Source organism: Balaenoptera musculus, chromosome 12, assembly GCF_009873245.2.
Source record: "Balaenoptera musculus isolate JJ_BM4_2016_0621 chromosome 12, mBalMus1.pri.v3, whole genome shotgun sequence".
Taxonomy (NCBI): Eukaryota; Metazoa; Chordata; class Mammalia; order Artiodactyla; family Balaenopteridae; genus Balaenoptera; species Balaenoptera musculus.
Genome location: NC_045796.1, coordinates 40,576,873 through 40,589,443, shown reverse-complemented (window position 1 = coordinate 40,589,443; position 12,571 = coordinate 40,576,873).

Below are 12,571 nucleotides of genomic sequence, written 5' to 3'. Positions count from 1 at the left end.
CCAGTGTCTTCCTGTCGATGTTTGTTCAGCAGTTAGTTGTGATCACATTTTGTAGTCTTCATTGGTAATCTCTTTGCCTAGCTTAATGCTTGGCATATAGTAGAGGCTTAATAAATATTTTAGTTAATGAGTTAATGAATAATTGAGTTCTAATAGCAAGCAGAGGAAGATTCTTTTAGAAATATTTGATCAAATTTCTAAAAAATATTTAGATTCTTACTGGAATCATTTAGTATATTTAGATGAATTTATTGCAGAAATGCATATTAACTACATTAAGTTTTGCATTCAAGGAACAAAACATATTTCTCCATTTATATATATCTTTTATATTTCACAGTGGAGGTTTCAGTTTTTTCAATTATATTTCAGTTACTTTTATTTTTTGATTGAATTTTCAAAATCAACCTCAGTATTATTGTCTGGAATAATTCTCAGCATAATTCTCTGGAAATGTATCCAATAACAAGTATTGTTCCTTTACTTTTCCTTTGTTTCTATTTTTGTATTTTCTAATTTCTAAATTCTGGAAATTTATCCAGTAACAATTCTAGTTCCTTTGCTTTTCCATATAAATTTTAGAATAATCTTGCCTATTCTAAATAATATAGCTGCAAAAAATTCTACTGGGAATTTTATAGAAATTGTAATGAACTTAAATATCAATTTAAGAATAATTGGCATTTTTACTATGTTGAGTCTTCTAATCCATGAACATAGTATCTTCCCCCACTTATTTAGAGCTTTTTTTTTTTTTTAAACTAATTCTCTGTTTACTCCCATTTTTGCTATGATTGGTATCTTTATTTATTTTTATTTATTTTTATTTTTGGCTGTGTTGGGTCTTTGTTTCTGTGTGAGGGCTTTCTCTAGTTGCGGCGAGCGGGGGCCACTCTTCATCGCGGTGCACGGGCCTCTCACTATTGTGGCCTCTCTTGTTGTGGAGCACAGGCTCCAGACGCGCAGGCTCAGTAGTTGTGGCTCGCGGGCCTAGTTGCTCCGCGGCATGTGGGATCTTCCCAGACCAGGGCTCGAACCCGTGTCCCCTGCATTGGCAGGCAGATTCTCAACCACTGTGCCACCAGGGAAGCCCCCGAGCTTTGATTTCTTTTATCAGTGTTTTGTAGTTTTCAGCATACAGATTTTGTATATGTTTTGATTTGCACCTAAGTATTTCACGGCAATAATACTGTAATTTAAATTTTGTTCATTGGTGGTATATAGAAATACAATAGATTTTTGCGTGTTTATCTTGTTATCTTGTGACATTATTTATTAGTTCAAGGGATTTTTTTTTTTTTTTTTGTAGATTCTTTGGGATTTTTCTACATAGACAATTACATCATTCTCAAATAGGGAAGTTTTGTTTCTTCCTTACTGATCTTTGTGCCTTTTATTTCTTCTTTTTGCATTGCACTGGTTACAACTTCCGGTATTCTATGTTGATTAAGGGTGATAAGAGAAGAAATCCTTGCTTTTTCCCCAATCTTTGGATGAAAGCATTCAATCTCTTGCCATTAACTACAGTATTGGCTCTAGGTTTTTGTAGAAGTCCTTTATCAAGTTGAAGAAGTCCCCCTCTATTCCTATTTTGCTGAGAGTTTTCCATGAATGGGTCTTGCATTTTGTTAACAAAATTAACAATTTGTGTTAGGCTTACTCCAGAATAAATGCAACCTGAGGGGGGAATAATACTTTAAAATGTTTGTTGTAAGATTTAAAAATTACTCATTCAACCATTCATTTAATAAATAATTATTGAGTCCCTATCATGCACATGCCTATTAGGCACAGTTGTAATTCAGATGTATAGTACACACCAATCTGCCTGGTGTTGAATTAGTGGTGAACACAGTTTTATAGTAATCCTGGTTAATACAGAACTGGCAAGGCAGCCTTTGGATTAAATTTTTTCTACCAAATTGTTGCAGGAAGGGGGACCCCTTCCAGGACCCGAGAGAGGGCTCTTGTCTAACTCTCAGAAATGAATCGTCCGAGGAGACACACGTGCGGAAAAAGCAAGAGACTTTATTGGGAAGGGGCGCCTGGGTGGAGATCAGCAGGGTAAGTGAACCCAGGAGAACTGCTCTGCCACATGGCTCACAGTCTCGGGTTTTATGATGATGGGATCAGTTTCTGGGTTGTCTCTGGCCAATCATCCTGACTCAGGGTCTGGTGGCGCATGCAACCACTCAACCAAGATGGATTCCTGCAAGGAGGATTCTGGGAGGTTGGTAGGACATGTGGCGTCTCCTCACTCTTTTTGACCTTTCCCATATTCTTCTGGTTGGTGGTGGCTTGTTAGTTCCATGTTCCTTAACAGGATCTCCTGTCATAAAATAACTCATGCAAATTGTTACTGTCTTTGCTGGGCCAGGGCAGGGCGGTTTCAGTCAGTGTTTCCCCTACCAAAATGGACAGATACATACAACTCTGTGGAAAAATCTGAGTCCCTTTTACTTGCAAATGCTTCTGTCTAGATAGTTTAGTAACACTACCATTTTGTTTGTTCTAGAACAATTTCATAGATTAAGGTAACAGATATTAAAAAGGTTTTCTTTAGGATGCTCCAATATTCAGAGAAGCTGAACAAAATATACTTGTAGTAGTCACTACAGTAGTATCAACCTATTTTATGAACCAGGCTCATTTCTAAACCTTTTACTACCAGATTATGGTCTAGGTGAGGGATCATTGGTCATATAAAGAAAAGCACATGTGAACATTTAGAATGCAAACCTTAGCATTTCCCATTCTGGTAAGCTCAGTGGGTGACATTATCAGGCTTGAGCCAGAATTTGGGGACTTGCTTCCAAAGAGCCTGACCCAAAATAAAGATAATAAAGGAGCAATTTTCTTTGGTTTTCTTTCACAATTGCTTTGGGTTTTTTATTTGGTTGAAAACACTAAGGAGCGTTCCATCATTTGATTAAAACACATTTCTTGCTGAATTCTTTCCTTCCCCAGATGCAGAAAACAACCCTGCTTAAGTTAGTGCAATAAATCTAAGAAATAAAGGAACTATTGTCACCTCTTTGTCTGGTTGATAACAAAAGTCTGTGTGAAGCTCACATTCCAGAGGTGCATTCATTCAGTTCTACAGTGAGCACTTTTTTACAAGCACCAATTTCCTCTGAACCTCTTAATGTTTCAACTAAATGAAGTGACTATTGACTCATTGTTTGTAAGTAGTCAAAAATGTGGCTTTTTCCTATTATCTTTAAAAGGATTAGTTTATATTTCCATCTGTTTTAAATTGCTTTCCCATCTAATATTTCTTCTGATATTCACAGAAGCCTTGTGAGATAGGTAAGGCAAGTGTTATCATTCTTATTTTATATGTGAAAAAATAAAATCTCAAAGAGATGATGTGATTTTGAGTAGAACTGAGCCTTCTGGCTCTTACTCCAGTGTTAGTTTATTAAATTCATTTACTTAAACACTTATTAGTCAACACATACCTCATTGAGTGCCTACTTTGGTCAAACTCCATTGCAGAAACTCAGCTCTCTCTCAAGTTTGGTTATCACTATTTGTAAGTATTAGAAAGATGTCTAGGGATAAAAACTTCTGGTAATAATTGTGAAAGGAACATTCCCATTTTAGTTCTTTAGTTTTAAAAGCTAAAACTGTATTATGATTATAGTTTGCCCAGACATCAATTTTGATCATGTACTTATCCCAAGTTCATGAGACTATAAATGCAATATTTCTGATATTGAAAGTTATGGAGTCAGTATTTGACAGCAAACATTTCAAACTTTCCCCCCTAATTTGGATGAATTTGGAGCTTGCAAGGTGCTAAAGTTAGATCTTTCATAGTAGCCTATGAGCTGCTTTAAAAATTACTAATCCATCAGATAATAAAAGCCTACAACTTTCATTCACCCAATACACTCTAGTATGTTCTAATATGTTGTTTGTATTCTTTCTCCAGGTATTTAATATGATCAGTCCATTTCCAGATAGACATAAAAAAATAATCACTTTTTTTTTTTGGCGACAGATATTGCAATATTTATTCTATGACATATAGCAGATGTTCACTGGTTTTTAAATTTTTCTTGGCTGATAACTTTTAATCTACTGTGAATGCAAGGAAGTAACACAAGAAGAGGGTAGTAAGAAAGGAATAGTGAATTTAGCTACACAACTTCTTTACTGCTCCTTGTAGCCAAGTGCATCTCAGATCGTTGTTCATATCCCAATATAACAATGTCAATGGACACAAGACGTTTCCCCTAAATATTTATCCAGTTATTCTACACCATTTATTGAAAAAACTTTCCTTTTGCCATTTAATTACCATGGCACCTTTGTAAAAGACCAGTTGACTATGTATGTGTGGGTCTATTTCTGGATACCGTTCTACTCTACTGATCTATTTTTTTATCCTTATCCCAATACCAGACTGTCTTGGTTACTGTAGATTTATAATTTGGCTTGAAATCAGATAACGTGACTCCTCCAACTTTGCTATTCTCTTTCAAGATTGTTCTGTCTACTCTAGCACTTTTGCATTTCTAAATTAACTTTAGATTCTACTTGTTATTTTCTACCAAAAAAAAAAAAAAAAGCCTTATTGGGATCTTATTCAGATTATGTTTAATCAATAGATTAATTTGTAGGTAATTGACATTTTAGCAATAATTGAGTCTCCTAATTCATTAACATGATATATCTCCATTTATTTAAGACTTCTTTATTTCAGCATGTTTTGTATTTTTAATGTAAAGTTCTTGCCCATCTTTTGTTAATTTTTTAAACTTAAGGATATGTTATTAATAATTGTATATATATTATATTGCAAATAATTTTTCAGATTTAATTTTTCCAAATATTTACTGCTAGTATATAGCTGCACAATAAATTGATTTTTGAATATTGACCTTGTATTTTGAAACCTTGCTAAAGTAACTTATTGGTTTTGAGCTTTTGGTAAATTCCTTTGTATTTTCTAAATAAAAGAAAAAAAATTGTTGTCTTTGAATAAAGATCTTTCTTTTTGGCCACACTGTGCAGCAGGTGGGATCTTAGTTCCCCCACCAGGGATGGAATCTGTGCTCCCTGCTGTGGAAGTGTGGAGTCTTAATCACTGGACCACCAGGAACGTCCCAATAAAAATCATTTTAACTCTTCCATTCTTCATTCTTTTTTCCTTTTCCATTTTTTTTTTGTTGTTGTTGTTGTTGTCTTACCTTAAGATACTGGCTAATACTCCCAATACCATGTTTAATAAAAGTGGTCAGATGGATATTCTTGTCTTCTTCCTAAACTTAGGTGAAAACAACTTAATAAATTACCATTAAGTGTGATATAGTTGTGGTTTTACATTGATGTATCTGAAAACAACTGCCCTTTTTCAGATTGGAAGAATTCTCTTCAATTTCTAGTTTTTTGGGACTGTTCATCATGAATGGAGGTTGAATTTTGTCAAATGTTTTCCCTCCCTCTGTTGAGTTGATCATATTCTATTAATGTGGTGGATTTTTATATTGCTTAAATTTTGAATGTTAAATTTTGCATTATGGGATCAGTTCAACAGACCATGTTTAGTATCCTTTTTATATAGTGCTAAATTCAGTGTGCTAACATTTTATATAATTTTTGTGACTATATTAATGATGGATGTTGATTCTTAATTTTCTTTGTTTTGGCACAATATCTTTTTTAGGTTTTAGTGTCAAGATTATGCTGGCATCATAAAACAAGTTAAAGAATAATGTCCCCTCCTCTAATTTCTGTAACAGTTTGTATATATCTTTTTCTATTCTTTTACTCTCATGTCTGTGTTATATTGAAATGGATCTCTTGTGTATACCTTAGAGATGCATTTTTCTTTCTTATCTGGTCTGATAATCTTTAGAGAGTTTATTTTATTGATATTTAATATTGTTATTGATATATTTGGATTAAGTCTACCATCTTGCTGTCTCTTTTATTGTTGTCTCAACTGGTTTTTAAAATTCCTTTTACTCCTTTTCTGCCTTTTTTTTTTTTTGGTTAATCATTTATTATTACTTAGTAGTTGGTTTAGAAATTTTAATATGCATCCTTTATTTGTCTTATCTGATTAAAGTTCATTCTGTATGTATTCATGCAAAATTCCAAACATTATCTTCTTCCTTCATTCTATTGTCAAACATTTTACATCCACATGTGTAATAAAATTCTGTAATATAGTGTTATCTTTTCTTGAAACAATACATTTGTTTTTTTAAAGAAACTATGAAAATACAAAATAAAAGATAACCATTTATACTTACCTGAATATTTGCCATTTCTAGGGCTCTTTACTTGTTCCAGTATATCCAGATTTCCTTCTCATGTTATTTGACTTCAGGCTGAAAAATTTTGTTTAGCATTTTCTTTAGGTAGGCACATCTCTTTTTTGAAAAATTCTTTCAGCTTTCATTTGTACAACAGGTTTTCATTTCACCCTCATTTTTTTAAGGTAAATTTTGCTGGATATAGACATTTAAGTTGAATATATATATACACACACACACACTCACACACACACATATTTTTTCATCACTCTAAAAGATGTTATTCATTGTTGTCTGGCTTCCACTGTCCCACTGTTTTTGATGATAAGTTATAGTTCTGGCCACTAGTGCAGTTACCTCTTGTTTAGTACACTGAAATTTCCAGCTACTTTAGCAGCTTAGATCTCCACTCTCTACTTCCTCAGTTTAGCAATAAAGCTGTTCAGCTTTGATTCCACTTATCTGCACCATCCCTGGAAAGCCAGGCAGAGAATCAAAATGAACATGGGACTCACGTTTATGTTTCTTTTCCCTGAGGGATCAGAGTACTGAACTTCCTGTTGTTCAGTGCCTGAAAATCATTGACATATATTTTGCCCAGTTTCTAGTTGTTTTTGTTGGGAGGACAAGTCAGGGACCATTTCCATCACTTCATAACCAGAAGTGATGTATCTTTGTTTTTTTTTATTATTATTATTTTTAAAATCTAGTTTTGGCTGTATTGGGTCTTCATTGCTGTGTCCGGGCTTTCTCTAGTGGTTTCAGCATGTGGGCTCAGAAGTTGTGGTGCATGGGCTTAGTTGTGATTGTTTTTAAAATAGGCCAATATACCCAAATGAAGCACATCTGGTCATCTTCTATATTTCATAAAAATTCTCCATTTTTTTCTTTTTTGTTCCTTTTCTTTTCTTTCTTTCTTTCCTCTCATTCATTCTTTTGTTGTTCCTTTGATATGGAGAAATGAATTTAAATATTTATCACCAGTCTTTACATTACACTAAGACTGATGGCAAAAATGTTTCCAAGTGGCCCCACCCATTAGTTGCTATGGTGTAGTTTAAAAAAGATAAAAAAGACCAATATTTCAGGAAGGAAAAGGCAAAAAGCAAAGCAGAGACAAAGGTTAAAACAGCCTTTTAAGACTGAAAATAACAAAGAGATTACTTAAAATATATATCTATTAAAGGAGCTCTAAGAAGAAGTTTTGTAATCATGATGTAAAATCCAGAGAACAATTTAATCTTAAAACAATTAACTCTCATTATTGAGAAATAGTGGATTTTCACCAAGTTAGTATTTAAGTTAATTTTAAGGTCTGGACATAATCACTTTTTCATTTACTAGTAAAGTTGCAACTTTGTGAAGTACAGTTTAGAATAAATTAAGAGTCAGGAAGTCACATGTTACACCCATCCTGGTTTGGGATGTGTCACAGATAGTTCTGGAGTCTAAATTTAAGTCAAGTTTTACTTTAAGAGCATTTCATAAAGACCAAATATGATCCGTGAATCTTAAACATGATCACTTTTGAAACACTTTTTTCCTTCTAGAGTTCACCTTTCTAATAATTCTATATTATTTATCTGCCAGTTTTTCCATTCCTGTTTTTTCTTCGTTCATTGCTGAGTTAGCATGTGTTTTAAAAATAAATCAGATTGAAAATTTAATAATAGGATTGTTAAGGATGGAATCACTACATCTGATTCTAATTCCAGTTGGTTTTTCACAATGATCCTCTCAAATTCTACTTGCTTCCTCTACAGTGTGCCATTGTTTTAAATAGTTTTGATCATATAGTCAATGTTATCTACTCTAAAATATTTGATAATGTCAATCTGTTTATATAAGTTCAAATTTATATAAAATCTGTTTATATAAATTCATTTTTCCCTGATAACTAGACCACTAATTCTTCAAAGTCTAAATCAAGACCATTCTCCAAGAAACATTAGCAGCTCTTTATAGCCCACGGGATCTTATCCTCCTCTCAACTCAGAGAATAACTATGTGTGTGTGTGTGTGTGTGTGTGTCATGTAATTATTGGCCAATTACTCATTTAGTACTCTTGAATTACAAAATTTTTTCTTACCTTGTTATATATTTATAGTTATCTCCATAAATAGTATGGATTGTGAGCTCCTTGGTCATAGCCTGTGTATTAAGCCAAGTACTTTTCATATGTTAGGTGGGTGATAAATGTGTGTTGATTGATAACCCATGATTCTATCTAACCAAATCAAATTTTCATACTTGTCTCACTCACAACCCCATTCTATTATTGAATTATAGAAAAATCAATAAAAACAACTTTAAGTCAACCACTTCTACTTGTTCAATTTTTCTAGATGGATTTTGGGATTGACGGTGCATAAACACATCCTCACGGGGTAGAAGATAGGCAGTCTGAGGCTGAGAGCAAGGGAGTAGAGCCTCATCAGAGTTCTCCACTGTAAGAGAGGGAGCTGTCGGTGAATGCATTTTTTAATTAATAGCCTGGTTGTTTGCTGATAGGTCATGAGAGTGCCAAAGTTTCGGAATAAGGCAACATTCATGATAACCTCAAAGATTCTGACTTCTGATGGGGACATTCTGAACAAAAGCCCTATTTTGTCATCTTAATAGCAGGTAAACCTATTATTTATTCATTCAACAAATACTTTTTGAGCTTATACTATGTTCTAATTTCCTGTTCTGAATTTCCCTAGTTTCTTCCCTCTTACTCTCAGATATATATTTTTGGTTGACTCCATTTGAAATTTATTTTGTTAAAGAGAAAAATTAGGTTTTTGTGGTCATTTATATCCTCTTGCTTTTTTAATAGATTCTCTTTCTTGTAAACACTGATATCTTCAAAGCTGTATTTCAAATTCTGAACACCACTCCATCATCATGTGTCTCTACTATTTATTTTTGCTTGGTTCTCTTGGGAATTTTTTTAAATCCAAGTCTCTGAGGCTGCATCAGTTTCCACTTCTTTATATGTATATTCTCTTCAACTAATAGGAAAGCCTAGTTAGTTAAAAATTAAAACAAAACAAAACAAAACCCAAATAGTTGCTTTGCTGATTTAGAAATTGCTATAGCTAATTTAATCTGTTGTTTGGATGACAAAATTCTCTTGACAGCCAAATCAGCCATGCATGTACAAATCCTAGAAATTAGAGCTGGAATAGACAGTGGCAACCTTCTAGTCAGAACACTAGTTGAGAAAACTGAAGTGTAAAAGGTGAAATAACTCCTTTAAGGTCACACTCCTAATTTGGGTCTCTTTTCATGGGTTGCCAATAGAAAGGATAAGCTAACAAGCAACATTTCTTTGATTCTCATTGAAATTATTTCTTTTACCTTTAATAAGCTTTGAAGAAAGGGAACTAAGAAATGTCCAGATGAGAGAAATCATTATAGGGCCTTTCTGCTTATTTATTCCTGTTTATTTCTTTGAATGTCAAATTATGACATTCCCATTGCTTCTGACCCTTTCTCTTTTCCTATAAATAGTGATGGTCCAAAATTGCCTTTCAAACACTGAGTACCACTCCCTTTCACCCACCCGCATCTAATTATTATTTTTTTCTTTCCCTCTCTTGTCAAGTTAACAGTGTCTTTCGATATTTTTAGAGGACAAATCATGTGTGAAACAAGACACATTTTAAAGTTTCTGGTACAATAGATGATCAGTCGAAATATCTGTACAATACATGCTATGCTTCATGGATGGCTGCTGATAATTATATCGAGGCCAATAAGCAAGGTTTTCCTCCAAGGCACAGATTGGGATTCAAAAATATTTGATGGAAACACAATTGAATTGGAAAGGATGATGGAATTTATTGCAATTAAGCTGAGCAAAGCAGTTGAAATGAAATCCAGATAACGCTGTTACTATCCTTTACTATCTGTGTGGAGATTGGGATTAATTTTACACAAATAATTCAAATGCATTTTATTAGGAAAAAAAAACTTCCTACAGGCTACAGAGATTTAAGAAATTACAATCCTTTCTTCATAGTGAAGATGTTAAAAGGTTTAAACACTGTAAAGTTAAAGGTGATATATGTGATTTTTGCCTGGAGGTGAAGGGAAAAAGGAGAATAGCCGTTAGCCAACATCTGTCTTCCACAGAGCTTTTTTTTTTTCCTTTTCAAGTGTTTGAGAAAATGTTTGGAAGTTATGTTTTCGTGAATCACTATGGTAAAAGTATTGCCTAGCAAATGTATTCCAAATGAATAACATTGGCTTGTTTGTGAGATGGTTACCTATTTCTTCTCCAGTAATTCAATATTTTGCCTTTAGTAATTAAAAATGCCTTATTTTTTGGCACTACTTCATTCTTTCATTCTAAGCTTTATTTAATTGTGTCCTGTCACCTTAGAGAAGCAGGCAATGAGTGCACAAAGGAGACAGGTGCTTAAAGGCTTATGAATTTATCATCACACGACTTGCACACTTTGTATATCAGACTGATGCTACCTCTCATGATTAGAAACTGGAGTACTCTTTCAGTGAAAGAAGCAAAGAATGGTAGGATTTGAATGGACTTCAAAGAAAATGTTATTTATTTTTGGGACTTCCCCGGCAGTCTAAAGATTAAGACTTTGCCCTTCCAATACAGGGGGCATGGTTTGATCCCTGGTCAGGGAACTAAGATCCCACATGCCCCATTGTGTGGCCAGAAAAACAACAGCAACAAAAAACAAACAAAAAAAAAAATAAAGAAAATATTTTCTATTTTTAAAGGTTTTACAAATGAGACAGTAAGTCCTCAAAAGCCCATGTTCTACTAAAATTTCTATCTATTGCTGGTCTTTTTGGGGCTGCCCTGATTTCTATATTCTGAATGTAAGGCATTATGTTACATTAAAAATGTTTTTGCTACCTTCCTACTTTAATACGAGTAACTGGCATGTGTGTTATACATCAATTATGTACCAAACAGCATGACACACATCATCTCTGTTACTATTCATTATAACCTCTGAACTATGTACTTTATTATTCTAATTTGGAGGACTTGAAAATTAGGCTCAGGTCAAATAACTTAACCAAAATCACACAGCTAGTCAATCGTGGACCCAGAATTTCAACAACAGAAGTCTGATTCCAGATATTATGCTATAGTTAAAGAGAGCCTATATAGGTAGATATTAGATATATTAAATTGTAATATATGTGCATAATAAATATATATGTATATTTCTTTGAGCTGACAGAGCCCACAATTTAGTTAAGGGTTGGATACTGCCATAAATTCATAGCCATAAAATATAACTAGCAATATTAAAAGTGTTCAGCATAGTGGCCCAAATATTTGTTGAATGAATGAATGAAAGAAAGGCAACAAATCATAAGGACTAAGTAAGTAGTATAGATTAAAAACTGCTCTTTAAGTTTACAGGAAGAAGAAAAAAAGCATGCCTTTCCTGAAAAAATAACTTAAGCTGCATTTAAAACGTATCATCATGAGATTAACAATGACATTGCTTAATCAAATAAAACAACAGGAAAACTATCATACAGGGAGACTCACATCTGTCTCAGTATATTACCTCTGACAGTGACAAACGTCTTGTTTTAACAGCAAATGCAATTGTTACTAAGTAATGTACCCAAACATTTATTTATCTTAAAATTTTGTCACATGAAAGTAAAGACCATGTTTCATAAACTTGATTATTAAAATATATCAAAATCTTTGGCACATGCTTTGTGCATAATAATATCTCTGTATTTAAAATTAAATTCTATATTTCTCATGTGTGAATTCAAACAAGTTTCTGAGATTATTTCCAAGACTATCTCTAAGGGATGACAATTCCTTATGTTGACCACCCTCCACTGAAACAGAGCTTCTTTTTATTTGTATTTCATAATGTTCCATTCAACTGCAGGCTCACTCCATGCTTCTTTTCACAATCTTATAGACTTCTCAATCTTTACTTTTCATGTATTGCTTTTTGTTTCTTTATTTTTCTTCCACTGTTTTGAAGCATTTTTTTGAATTCCATACAATATTTAAGGAGATTTCAAACCAGAGTAATAGAAAATTATCTGTATTCTGTTCAATATCATATCTTATTCATTTTAATATGTATAGCATTTTATATTATTCTTAATAATTCTCAAAAAGTATAGGTATGGAATTTTCTTATATAATTTGTCCCCACACAAAGGGACAAGTCAGATTTTGCTGTGTTAATAATTTTTTTAGGCAATTGGCATATTGCTTGCTATCACAAAACAGTAATTCACTAAGGGATTATAACCTCATTGATTCCTTGAGTTTATCTAATATCTAACATCT